This window comes from Ambystoma mexicanum, chromosome 13 (genome assembly GCF_040938575.1).
Source record: "Ambystoma mexicanum isolate Mex_15411 chromosome 13, UKY_AmexF1_1, whole genome shotgun sequence".
Taxonomy (NCBI): Eukaryota; Metazoa; Chordata; class Amphibia; order Caudata; family Ambystomatidae; genus Ambystoma; species Ambystoma mexicanum.
Window position 1 is genome coordinate 644,492,667 of NC_090938.1, and position 12,706 is coordinate 644,505,372.

A 12,706-nucleotide genomic window follows, 5' to 3' on the forward strand; every position below is an offset into this window, starting at 1 on the left:
ATCAAGTTTACAGTCTTGGGCAATACCCTGAAAGACTTCTCACAAATAGGATTGGACAGTTACCCTTCTCTCTCCTTCCAAATCCAGCCCCTCTGTAACAATTGGTTTAGGAGTCTGGAGCCGACATGGCAACTTTCCTTTGAAATCCCCTTTTGCTTCTATGACAGCTTTTTGGCAAAACTTAATTTTGTAGCAAAACACAAGGTCTGCACCATGTTGGATGGCCGTATGGCACTTTTCCGCCGTTTACACCAAAAGCATAATAATTATGTACATGTAATTTACTCTCCACATTCCTAATTGTATCCTCAGTCCGTTAGCCAATTCTTGAATCTGGGACATGTTCACAGCAGCCAGGAACATCTTTTAGCTCACCATTACAATTCTCTAAGTCACAGGTGGATGCATTTTATTTAAACAAAAATGTCTATAGAAATTACCTAAGAAATGACACATCAATCAAGGAAGTATGACCTATGGCTGCTGAGAAAAATGCTTATATGATAATAGTCCCTTTAAATTAATAGCAAAGCTTTAGGCCATGCAAATTGGAGATCTCCTGTCTACAGCGCCATTTGTCACTCTTTGCCAGTGTTTTTATTAGTCTCTTTGTTGTTTGAAGTATAGAGTTCAGCCTTGATTGCAGCCCATGTTTTCACACCTCCACCCCACATTCCGGTCATGCACCGGCTACAACATTTGCCGTGCACAGAAATTAGCTTTCAGAGAGACCACAGGCCTCATTACAACTCAGGCGTTAAGGGTTAACGCCACCGTTAACCCTTAACGCCTGATTCTGATTTTAACGCCTGCTTTTAGCAGGCGTTAAAATCCATGGCGCTAACCTGCCATGGTGCTAATTACGCCGCCGTAATTTACGGCGGCGTAATTAGCGCCTTCCCCACTCCCATTATGCCCTATGGGGCAAAAATGGGAATGGGGAAGGGAAAATGGGAAATGGGGATTTACCGCCCCACTCACCTTGGAATCGGGCGGTAAATCCGCCATCCACCATGGTGTAAACGGAGTTTACACCGTGGTGGTAAAGTTGGTGCACTTAGCACCAAGGTTGTAATGAGGCCCCACGTCTGAGGAAAATGTGTTTTCAAAACCTCTTAGCAGGCCACAATTTATTGCAGTTGCAAACAGCTGGGATGCAAGCCAGGCTTTCAGTGGGGGAGTCCTTTGTGAAGTTTGCCCATCAATGAGCCAAAAGGGTCTGCTTCAGGCCTACAGGAAATACACATGTGACCCATGGAAACAAAGTTTTTCTTTTCACTTGTTGCTGGTATTTTGCATGTGAAGCATAATATACATTACATCTTGTCAACGCACACCAAGTCTCTTCCCTGACATCTTTATGTTGGAAGGGGAACATTTTTCTCATGTCTTGCTTTAAAATGTAAACACACATGCAAAACCGTTTTGTTGTAAATGTTTGAAAATCCTCTTTTTCATGTGAAAGAGACCTTTGAATGTCTTCTGCCTTTGTGAATTAAAATGCTGCTTTTCCATTTCTAATGACAGGTAGGCCTTTTTCACATGGCTCTTCCTGCAGAAACCCCACAGTTTGCCTTAATAGGCCAGTTTTCAATGTGAAGATTTTGTTATAAATGCTGGAAGGTCATTTAGTTCAGTGCGGCCATCAGCTCCATTGGTTTTGGGCCTTTTATTACACCCCACAGTAATTCTCTGGCTGCATGACTGTGCTTCTGGTTCTAGTGGCAAGAATGATTGCCTGTACATTTGTCTGTAGCTCCCTAGCTGCATGGCTGCACTTCCGGGCAAAGTCGCAAAAATGACTGTACAATTGTATGCAGCTCCCTAGTTGCATGACTGCACTTGCAGGTATAGTGGCAAGAATGATTGTCTGTACATTTGTCTGTAGTTCCCTATCTGCACGGCTGCACTTCCGGGCAAAGTGGAAAAAATGACTGTCTGTACATTTGTATGCAGCTCCCTAGTTGCATGACTGAACTTGCAGGTATAGTGGCAAGAATGATTGTCTGTACATTCATCTGTAGATCGCTAGCTGCATGGCTGCACTTCCAGGTATAATGGCAAGAACGATTGCCTGTACATTGTCTGTAACTTCCTAGCTACATGGTTGCACTTCCGGTTTTCATGCCAAGAATGATTATATGCATATTCGTCTGTAGCTCCTTAACTGCATGGCTGACCTTACGGGTATAGTGGTTGGCAAGAATAATTGTCTGTACATTTGTCTGGAGCTCCCTATCTGCATTGCTGCCCTCCCAGTTCTAGTGGCAAACACCATTGTTTGTACATTCGTCGGTAGCTGCCTAGCTGCATGGCTGCACTTCTGGGTATAGTAGCAATAATGATTGTCTGTACATTCGTCTGTAGTTCCCTAGCTGCATGGCTGCACTTCGGGGCAAAGTGGTAAAAATGAGTGGTTGTACATTCGTCTGTAGCTCCCTAGCGGGGTGGCTGCACTTCTGGGTATGGTGGCAAGAATTATTGTCTGTACAATCATCTGTAACTCCCTAGCGGCCTGGCTGTACTTCTGGGTATAGTGGTTGGCAAGAATAATTGTCTGTACATTCGCCTGGAGCTCCCTTTCTGCATGGCTGCCCTTCCGGTTCTAGTGGCAAAAATTATTGTTTGTACATTTGTCGGTAGCTGCCTAGCTGCATGGCTGCACTTCTGGGTATAGTAGCAACAATGATTGTCTTTACATTCGTCTGTAGCTCCCTAGCTGCATGGCTGCACTTCGGGGCAAAGTGGCAAAAATGAGTGGTTGTACATTCGTCTGTAGCTCCCTAGCGGGGTGGCTGCACTTCTGGGTATGGTGGCAAGAATTATTGTCTGTACAATCATCTGTAACTCCCTAGCGGCCTGGCTGTACTTCTGGGTATAGTGGTTGGCAAGAATAATTGTCTGTACATTCGCCTGGAGCTCCCTTTCTGCATGGCTGCCCTTCCGGTTCTAGTGGCAAAAATTATTGTTTGTACATTCGTCGGTAGCTGCCTAGCTGCATGGCTGCACTTCTGGGTATAGTAGCAACAATGATTGTCTTTACATTCGTCTGTAGCTCCCTAGCTGCATGGCTGCACTTGCAGGTATCGTTCAAGAATGATTGTCTGTACATTCGTCTGTAGCTCCTCAGCTGCACTGTTGCACTTCCGGGTATAGTGGCAAGAATGATTGTCTGTACATTTGTCTGTAGTTCCCTAGCTGCATAGCTGCACTTCGGGTAACGTGGCAAGAATAATGGTCTGTACATTCATCTGTAGCTCCCTAGCAGCATGGCTGCCCTTCCGATTCTAGTGGCAAGAATGATTGTCTATACATTCATCTATAGCTCCCAAGCTGCATGGCTGCACTTCCAGGTACAGTGGCACGAGTGAGTGGATGTACATAAGCCTGTAATTCGCTCACTGCATGGCTGCCCTTGCATTCTAGTGCCTAGTATGATTATATATTCGTCTGTAGCTTCCTAGTTGCATGGTTGCCCTTCTGGTTCTAGTGGCAAGAAATATTGTGCGTACATTCGGTTGTAACTCCCTAGCAGCATGGCTGCACTTCTGGGTTTAGTGGCAAGAATGATTGTCTGTACAGTAATCTGTAGCTTCCTAGCTGCATGGCTGTACATCTGGGTATAGTAGCAAGAATGATTGTCTGTACATTTATCCGCAGCTACCTAGCTGCATGGCTGCCCTTCCGATTCTCATGCAAGAATGATTGTCTGTACAGTTGTTTCTAGCTCCTGCAAGGACGGCATAGTATCGAGCAGTAGACACAGACACAATGGATAAACGTTTTCTAATCTTTTATTTAGTATTTTGGTTGGCTTGGTAGAATTCCTAACTGGCCCTAACTCTAGAATGGGAGTAGTTGCGACCATTAAACAAATAACAAGCAAGTCTAAGTCAGTCTAGTCAAAATAAAAAAGGCCTATACTAAGAAAACCTAACCTTGCCCTCCTTCTCAAAATGACAAATGTGTCAAGGGAATACAAAACGAAAGTAGTGTCTCAAAAGAAATGTCAGAATGGCTTAAGTAACATCTCTCTTCCCCACGTTCAGCCCCACAAGGTCTAGGGAGTTTCTGAAAAAGGATAGGTGGATGGTACAGTTATACCAGTCTTGCACACTTTGGCTTACTGGTACAATTCAACAGTTCAGTCCTGGGCTTTAAACTCCTGGTATTTCAATTACCTCCTCAGGCTTCGTCCGCCTTGTCATCAATACTCTGTTCACATTCACTTTCTCAGTTTCTCACAATTCTGCACAGGTTTCCCTCTGCCGGGTCTGTGCCTGTCCATTCACTTTATCACACCGTTCTGCATAGGCTTCCCTCTGTCAAGCCTGTCTTCTTTGTTGGGGTTCCCTTTCTCACGTTTTATCTTGGGTATCTTTTCACTGTCGAAGATTTTCAAAACTGCAAGGATTTTACATAGACCTTTGCATGACCACTTCAACCTCTCTTTCAACAATTCTGCAATTCGTAATCTTCCTCATCTTGTAACACCAATGTCCCTTGATACTTGTAGTTCTTATTCTCTTTAGTTTGCGCTCTTAGATTTTTTCAAAGTTCATATACTTTGCCCTCTTGGCATATTCAAAGTTCACATACTTCCCTATCCTTTTATTAAACTTTCTTTCCTTATCGCAGTTACTTTCTTTCCTTTGGCTCCCACTGTAATATCTTTCAACTTTCATAACATTTCATAGAGACTTTGGAATGTCCGACTTCGCCTCGGAGGACAACTCTGTTGCTTCGTACCCTTTCCTTTTACAATTCGGCAATTGTCCTTTCCATTCGTGTTTTATCAGCACACGCGAAACCTTCAACTTTCAAATCACAGTTACTTTTGCTTTTAACACAAACCGGACTTTTGTTGCCTTCGATAACTCACTGGTCGCAGTAATTGGTTTTCTTTCATCCTATTCATGTAGCACTGAAGGCCGTTACCAGCGCCTCTTCCCCAACTCTGCCATTCACTTGGGAGGGTTGCAAGCCGCTTTAATGAAACTTGAAGGTTTCTTATCTACGCTCACTCAGTTTCATTCTTGCAACACTTATGGCTTCCCGAAAGTGTGGATTTCTTGCCTAGCTCTCCCTAGATCCTTGCAACTGCTGATCAGCCCATTGGCTTTCCGACCCCCACAGTCTGGTTCGCATCAGCCCCAAAACAGCTTTTCCTTCTTGTGCCCAGACCCGCTCAGAGTGTGCCTGTGCGTGCCACCTTTTATTCTCACAGGGATTGTTAACAAGTGGCAGGTGTGCATTGTTCAGACTACATGCCTGACTCTGCATGGATTCATTACAGGGACAGAGCCAATGCAAGTAAGAGTGACCTCACTCCTCATCTTCCTCGGCTCAGTAATGTTGTCAATGTAAAGTGCAGAGGAATTATGGGAGCTGTAGTTTCCCATAAAATAAGCATGGATAGGGGCTAGGTGGGTTATGGAAAAAGGGGGAAACCATGTCTCACAATTTGGTGCTTCTCCCCCACTCCCTGAGGACCCCTTACCCAGGTTATCATACCTCGCTTGTCCACCCCCAGGGTCGGGATGGAAAAGCGATGGCCTTTCCCTGGCCACCTCAGTACAGAATCCCCGGGCACTAGGTTGTGAAACACCCTCTGGTTTTTCACACTCCTTAGCTGCATGGCTGCCCTTCCGGTTATAGTGGAACAAAAAATAAGTTCCCAATTGAGGAACCTAAGTCCCCTGCACACTTTCTAATATCTGGAAAACCAGACCAAGGTTTCTAGTGAAGCTAGTAAAGAAACTTTATGCATTAGAGTCTTAATACAAGTCGTTTTAGTATATAAGTAACACATTCTCAAAGAAAGACAACATTCAGTGATTTAAGGTCACAAGAACCAGTCTTCATTTTTCATTCTTGGTGATGGAGCTGTGATAGGCCCAACGCGTTTCGAGTGCAACATACACTCTTCACCAGGGGCAAAAACAATGATTCTAGGAAAAAATATACATAATATTTAAATTAGAGTATTGTGCAAATACAAATGGAAACATTAACCAACTGTCATAGTAACTAAACACAGAGAGAGGTCCTGTACACTTATTACACAATTCAATCTCTAGGGCGTTTAACATGTATGAGAGTTACTGAGTACAGATGAAAAACTAGAAAACAAACATATATTCATTCATATATCTTTTAAGTGAGAAGGCAGATATTCATTGTTTAGTAAAAATAAATCTAGCCCGGAGGGGGTGCTGATGAAAACAGAGGTTAACATACCTTTTCATTCCAGCAGAGCTGTCTGAAAGATGTCTACGCACCATGCCAATAGACCAGTGGTTTTCAAACTTATTTGGCCTGGGCCCCCCTGAGCAACATTTGGGCAGGCCGGGCCCCCCAAAAAGGCCAAATGGACAGTATGTATTACGCACTGTCACTGCACCCTACTTCCAGTATAGCCCCTGGTTACCCCCACCTGCTCCCATCACAGTCGCTGGGCTCCCTCATCCCACTCCTAACCAGTCCCTGGGTTCTCCCCACCCCATCACACACCCTAGGCTCGCCCCACCCTGCTCCCACAACTATCCCATGGTCACTGCCCATGCTGCTCCCACCACAGTCCCTGGGCTCCCCCATCCCTTTCCCAACGCAGTCCGAGGGCCAGTGCCGGCTGGTGAATTTTTTAAGTGGAGGGTCATAACGATTTCCCCCAAAAATGCCACAGCGACCGAGCGCAGTGAGGATCCCAAACCAAACATGGGGGCCTTGGGGGGATTTCCCCCGTGAATTTAAAACAAAATAATGGGTTAAAATGTTGCACTGTAGAGCATACTTTAAAAATAAATGGGTAAATAGCCAGTTTGCAATATGTGCTGGGGGGGCACAGGGGGCAGGCATGACATTTTATACTGGACATCTAGTAAAAAGATACTATCCATGCATGACATTTTATACTGGACATCTAGTAAAAAGATACTATCCATGTCCCCTGGGCCCCACTGGGCCTAAAACAATCAACATGAATATGTGTGTATGCTAGGGTGCCAAGGGGGATGCATGGTATTTTTGACTGGACATCTATGATAGAAATCCAGTAAAAAAATACCATCACTGTCCGCTGGGCTCCACAGCGCCACAGAAGGAGAGCTGATTTTGGCAGGTGGGTAGGGGGATTGTGCAACAAAGGCATTTAGGCATTTTTAAAATGCCTTTGTTGTACAACCTTCCTCCCCCCCTGTCAATCCACCACTTGCCAAAATCATGTGCCCAACTGAACTGTCAAAGGGAAATAGTGTTTCCCTTTGACAGTTCAGCCAGCTGAGGGAGTGCTCATTGTTTCACTCGGCTGACTCCTTAGCGCCTCCATATTGGGTGAGGGGGCCACTGGGTGGGCGCCCCCTCGCCATTATGGATGAGCCGCCAGGCTCGGACTGGGCTACAGGGCTATAGGGCAATGCCTGTATCAAAACTTCAAAATGCTAGTGTGGGCCAGTCAAAATGGGCCACTTTTTTGGCCAATGTGGGCCAGTTTGATAAGTTACATCACTATGCAGTTAGTAATTTTGACCATTGTTGCTGAATAAATATTCTTTAAATATCACAATTTACTTAAATTTTAACACAAACGACCCCCTTGGGTATCATTCAAACAGGCTGTTACTAAAGAAATTAATATCCATTTAGAACTGCGCGCCACTTTTTCATTGGTGCCTGAGATAGTTTCATTCTTCAGCCCGACCATGTGAGCTGCCCCTGCCCATTTCTTCCAATGTAAAAAAAAAAAATGTTGTCAAAAGTTTTTAAAGTTTCATGCTGGGCTCTCACGGCTCCCTAGGGATCTGGCCGCGGCCACCGTTGGGGCGCGCCCCACAGTTTGAATACTGCTGCAATAGACTCTTCAAGGGCTTCTGAGAATGCGTGTCATAACGCACAGGTATCCCAGCGGTGGAAAATCCCCAAGCACCCTAAACAAAGAGTATGAGGATCCAACGCTCAAAACAACTGTGACCTCTCGGTGCACACTGTGAACCCCACCTTACATGACAAGCACGGTAGGAAGCGAGGAGAAATAGAGGGAGCATAAATAAATCAAATTTAAAAAGAAAAAGAAAACGGGGCTGCGTCAGGCGTCTGACACGGAGAAAGGGACGGAGTTGAAGGAGCGTGAGCCACAGAGACCACGGTCTGGCTGTGCTGCGTGTATGCGGGCCATCTCGGCTTATCGATTTCTTAATGGAGATGGGTGCCAGGGCTTCCCAAAGTTCCAGAACTCTCATAAATATGGAGGAAAGGGGATGTGTTACCCTAGGGAACTAAATCTATAGAAAGTTGTATGAGTTTTCGACCTCATTATTTTCTCATATATTAGGCTCTAAAATGCCAATTTTCAACATATTATTTTAAACATGTTCTTGTGAGGAGAACCTCATCAAGCCCTGTACTAGGCCCAGGGTACCCTCACTGGGCTCAGTAGCTCATGCTAATTTGGGGCAAATGTTAATGCCCCGCCATTAAAAATATTCACCAACCACCACTGACCTCGAATTGTTTACAATGCCGACCTCAGGAGATACCTGCCCCCAGCATAAAACACTGCCTCCACTAGTGGTCAGACCATACCTCTCTACAAAGCAGCAGAGCTGCATCCACCTCAGGTCAGCATTAGTTTGGGATAGTCAGCTAGAGAGAGAGGTCCAATGAATTCTACTTAGTGATTTGATGTGGGTCACAAGGCGAGGATGGACCAGGGAGGGATTTGGAGTCTAGTTTCTACCTTTGCCTTGTCTAGTAACATATGTCACCTTCATTAATCCTGCCACCTTGCTCTGTCCCTCCACAGTCTTGAGTGTGGATCAGCAAACCACTGCCACATTTCCCACTCCGTATGGGACACGTACAGGGCAAGGTTAAGGACCCTCTATGCCTGGGGGGAATTGGCATGCTTGGTGCCTCCAGACAGCAATTTGGGACTTGCATGGTTGCTCCAATTCTGCCACCTGGCCACACAACTGGACTGCATATATGTTGTGGGTATGGCTCAAAACGGCCCTCCCCACTATACGCGTCATCCTCCATGTGCATGAGTGAGACCGTACGATATATGGTTTCAGTGGCTAGCTACTTCACTGAAGCCATGCACTATGCTACTAATTGGCCTCTTGCTTCTTTGCTTCAGACTCTTTCTGATCTGTTTGGTACCTGCTAAAGTGAATCTGCTTAGAAGTTATGGTGTATTAGTTCTGGAGTGAGTAGCTTTGAAGGGACCTGGGTGTGGTTATTTCACTGACTTTGGTCATATTGATCCTTATCATTTTCATACAATGCCTGACTTTCCAGAGCTGCGTAAGATAAAGAGCCAGGTCTTGAGTGATTTCTTGAAGGTGAGGTAGTCCTGCAACATTCAAAATCTTTTCTTACTCTTTAAGTTCCAAAGTCTGATGGTCATGACTGTGAATAAGGAGGCTTGATGGCGTTTCATGTAGTGAGGCGCTGTCAGTGCGTGTTGCTGGGTCTAGCTCACTTCTCGGATTGTAGGATGTGATTTTCTCTTGAATGCATTCTGCCCTCCCCTGCCATATACGGCCCAGTAAGCGATGCAGAGTGGCTTAATTTGCATTTTTAAGCTGGTGTACGTGCAGTGTACGGCTCATTGCAATAGAGTGATTGAAACGTTTTCGTCCAGATTCACTGATGTATTTGTATACCTTGTATCTTCTTCAACAGATGTTCTGATACCCAGGTGAATGCTGTTCACACAATTCAGCCTTCGTATGAACAGGAGGACGAGTTCAACTATGCAGAAAGGTAAAGCAAGCCAGAATCCGTCTGATAGATCATACATGAAAAAGCATTTCCTTACTATTGTCTTAGGCTTAGCTGGCTTCCCATCATGAGTCGGAGTTCCTTAACCACTCTGTGTGTTTGCAGGCAGTTTCACATTTCCTCTGGCCAGAGGATCAATTTAGGAAATGTTGGTTCATTAAGTCAAATCATGATATGCATTTTGTTGGGTCTGAGTTTCAGCTTGTAATTGAGACATCTGGCCAGGGGATGGTTTGCAGTTGTCAGTGGATACCTTGAATATGGGTGTTGGCTATGTAGTTATAGCATGTGAAGCCATGTTCTTTAATAAGTCTCATCCGTGTCTCAACCGTGCAACCATGAAGTACACTTGTGCAGCATTGTTTGAAAATGTGGCAGAGAGGCCATTTCTATTCTTTAACGAGGAATAGCATTATCCAATCTAGTTCTGTACTCAGGCTGGCTTCCTTTAGTCTTTCAGTGAGCATGGAAGAGCTTACTGTGGTTGATATGTCAAATAGCTTGAGGGCATAGGTTTTGCTTGTCTTTATCAGGCTTCCGGTCAACCCAGAAAATAGTTCTGACTTGGTTTCACTCGGAGATCAGAAACCCAGTTGTGACTGATTATTATGATTATAATTGTTAATTTATAATGCGCTTAATAACAACAAGTGGTTTCTAAGCGTGGGATCAAGATAAGCGTGGGATCAGGATTTGGACCTTTGTTGCACTGCGTTGTCTTGCTTCCAAGACAAACGCGTTGCTCCTGAGCTATCCTTCCTCCCCTGGATCCTTGATCCTGGATGCTGTTAGTTTCCACAGGGTCCAGGAGCTGATTCTCATAATTGCTAAACAAATTAGAAGGGTTTATTAAAACATAGGCCTCATTACCAGGTGGGCGGTAAGGGATTACCGGCACCGGTAAGGGCACCGGTATGAGGCCCATAGACATTCTTTTAATTCAGTTCTTCTCTCAATTTGCTGGGATCTCTTAGAAGAGATTTTCAGAACCAATACTATTGTGGGTTTTTGTAAAGTAAACCTAGTAGAACTTGTGATGGAAAAATAGGCCACTCACTTATTCCGGTGGATTAGTGAACAATTTATTACTAAAAATCAATAACAAAACAGAGCCACTGACAGCACAAGACTTCGGCTCAAGTGAATAAAACCTCCTTCTTTGCACCATTCTCTTACACCCAAAAGAGCACATTTATTTCAATGGAAGGGATTGGAAGGGATGGTCCAAACTGGGCAAGGAATTATACTGAAACAATTTTTCAGGCAGAGAACAAAGTCTCATTATACAAGCCTTTGATACCAGCTCTGCTCTTTCATGATGTTAGTTAGTGTTATCAGGGAGGACAACATATCATGATACTTTTAGTCAAGGTGAATATATTCCTTAAAGATTCACACTTGCTGTCTACTAACGCTGCTTTTCCTAAAAAGGTGTGTTTACATATGCCAAAAGGGAAGTACGTCAGAAGCGAGAGAAATTAAAGCCAGCATTCCTACAACCTGGGCAAGCAGCCTTTGTTACAAGGACATGCGCAGTAAAATCAAAGGTCTTGCATAGTACAAGCAGGAAACCATTGCTTATAATGCAGGAATAGTCAGGATGGGTACATGTTTCAATTCCCAATCTTTACCCCACAGTCCCTGCCTATGAGACTGTCACTCTTGTCTCATTACAAACATCGCTAGGGGAACAAATGTCACATCCTGGCATATCATAACAAACAGTCTCTTCGGTAGTATGACAATAAAGCAATTGAACAGTTTGGAAAGCTTCAGAAAAGATATTGCATAGCCGATAAAAGAGACACTTACAAACCATCAACAGACACGACAGACCTAGAATTATAACCATTGTTATAAGTAAAATCTGACTAAGATATGCACCCAGGGTCTCAATAAACCTACAATCCTTGACCCAAAGGTCCATGAAGCCTCCGGACTTTTACAAAGGAGGCTTACATTGTGACAAATATGAGTCACAATATCAGTAATATTGCTTGTGTAACTTGGTCTAAAAGTACAGCACTCGCTCTTAACGACTGCACAGACGTCTCCTTGTGAGCCAGAACAATGTCTATGGCCATACGATTCTGAAATACAATGGTTCGAATGGCCACTTGTTCTTGGGATAATAAAGTCAAAGAAGACGCAGTAGCATTAGCAATATCCTCACCAACCGTGACAGTTAAGTCAGATGATCTCTATTTATTTTAATCCCAATGGCTGGTATCAAATATTCCAACCCTGCAACAAGGTGTTCCCTTCTCCCAGCATAGTACTGAGCGGGAAATGTTGGAGTATGATGGACTGCAGGCCGAATATACCCCTTATAACCACTCCCTGCCCAATTAATGGGTGACCAGGGATAAGTGTCAAAGTCTCTTCCTTTCTCACCTGTCTTTCCTTGCTTGTGACCTTCTTTGAAGATTACTTTTGCACAGTCCGGGGTTTGTAGAGACTCGTGTGCTGGTCGTCTGCTTCCAGCGTGGGATAGCGGTCCTACTCCAGGAGGCGGTCGGATGTCCAGCACCAGGAACCAGGAAGGAGATTAAGTCCGAGCTCGGAGGCACGGAACGCCATGACTCGAGCGCAGGCGGGGATCCCGGAAGAATAGTACGGTAAGTTCGAAGAAAGGAAAAAGAGGAAGTAGATTCAAGGAATCAGGGAAACAGGACTAGGATGGAAGTTTGGAGCGAACTTCGGAAACACACATCAGACTGCTCCGAGCGGTAGCGTTGAGACGCGCAGAGCCGCAGGGTGTGTCTGCTTTGTACAATGTCGAACGTAGCGCGTAAAGACTGGCAGGCTGCATTCCGCACCACTCAGCCATGTTGGAAGGATCACGGAATTCAGTCCTTTATGGGTCAGGGACCACAAAGTCCAGAATGGACGCAGGCGGTGGTTCATGACAGTATGCCTCCTC

At 44.8% G+C, this 12,706-nt stretch overlaps 1 long non-coding RNA gene across 1 annotated transcript in view; it reads right to left on the reverse strand.

Moving 5' to 3' along the window:
• Nucleotides 1–5,775: 5,775 nt before the first annotated feature.
• LOC138521640 (uncharacterized) overlaps nt 5,776–12,706 on the reverse strand; it is a 130,782-nt gene continuing 123,851 nt past the window's right edge. The window contains exon 2 of the long non-coding RNA XR_011283086.1: nt 5,776–5,951. This is a non-coding gene — a long non-coding RNA (uncharacterized lncRNA). The remainder of the gene's footprint in view (nt 5,952–12,706) is intronic.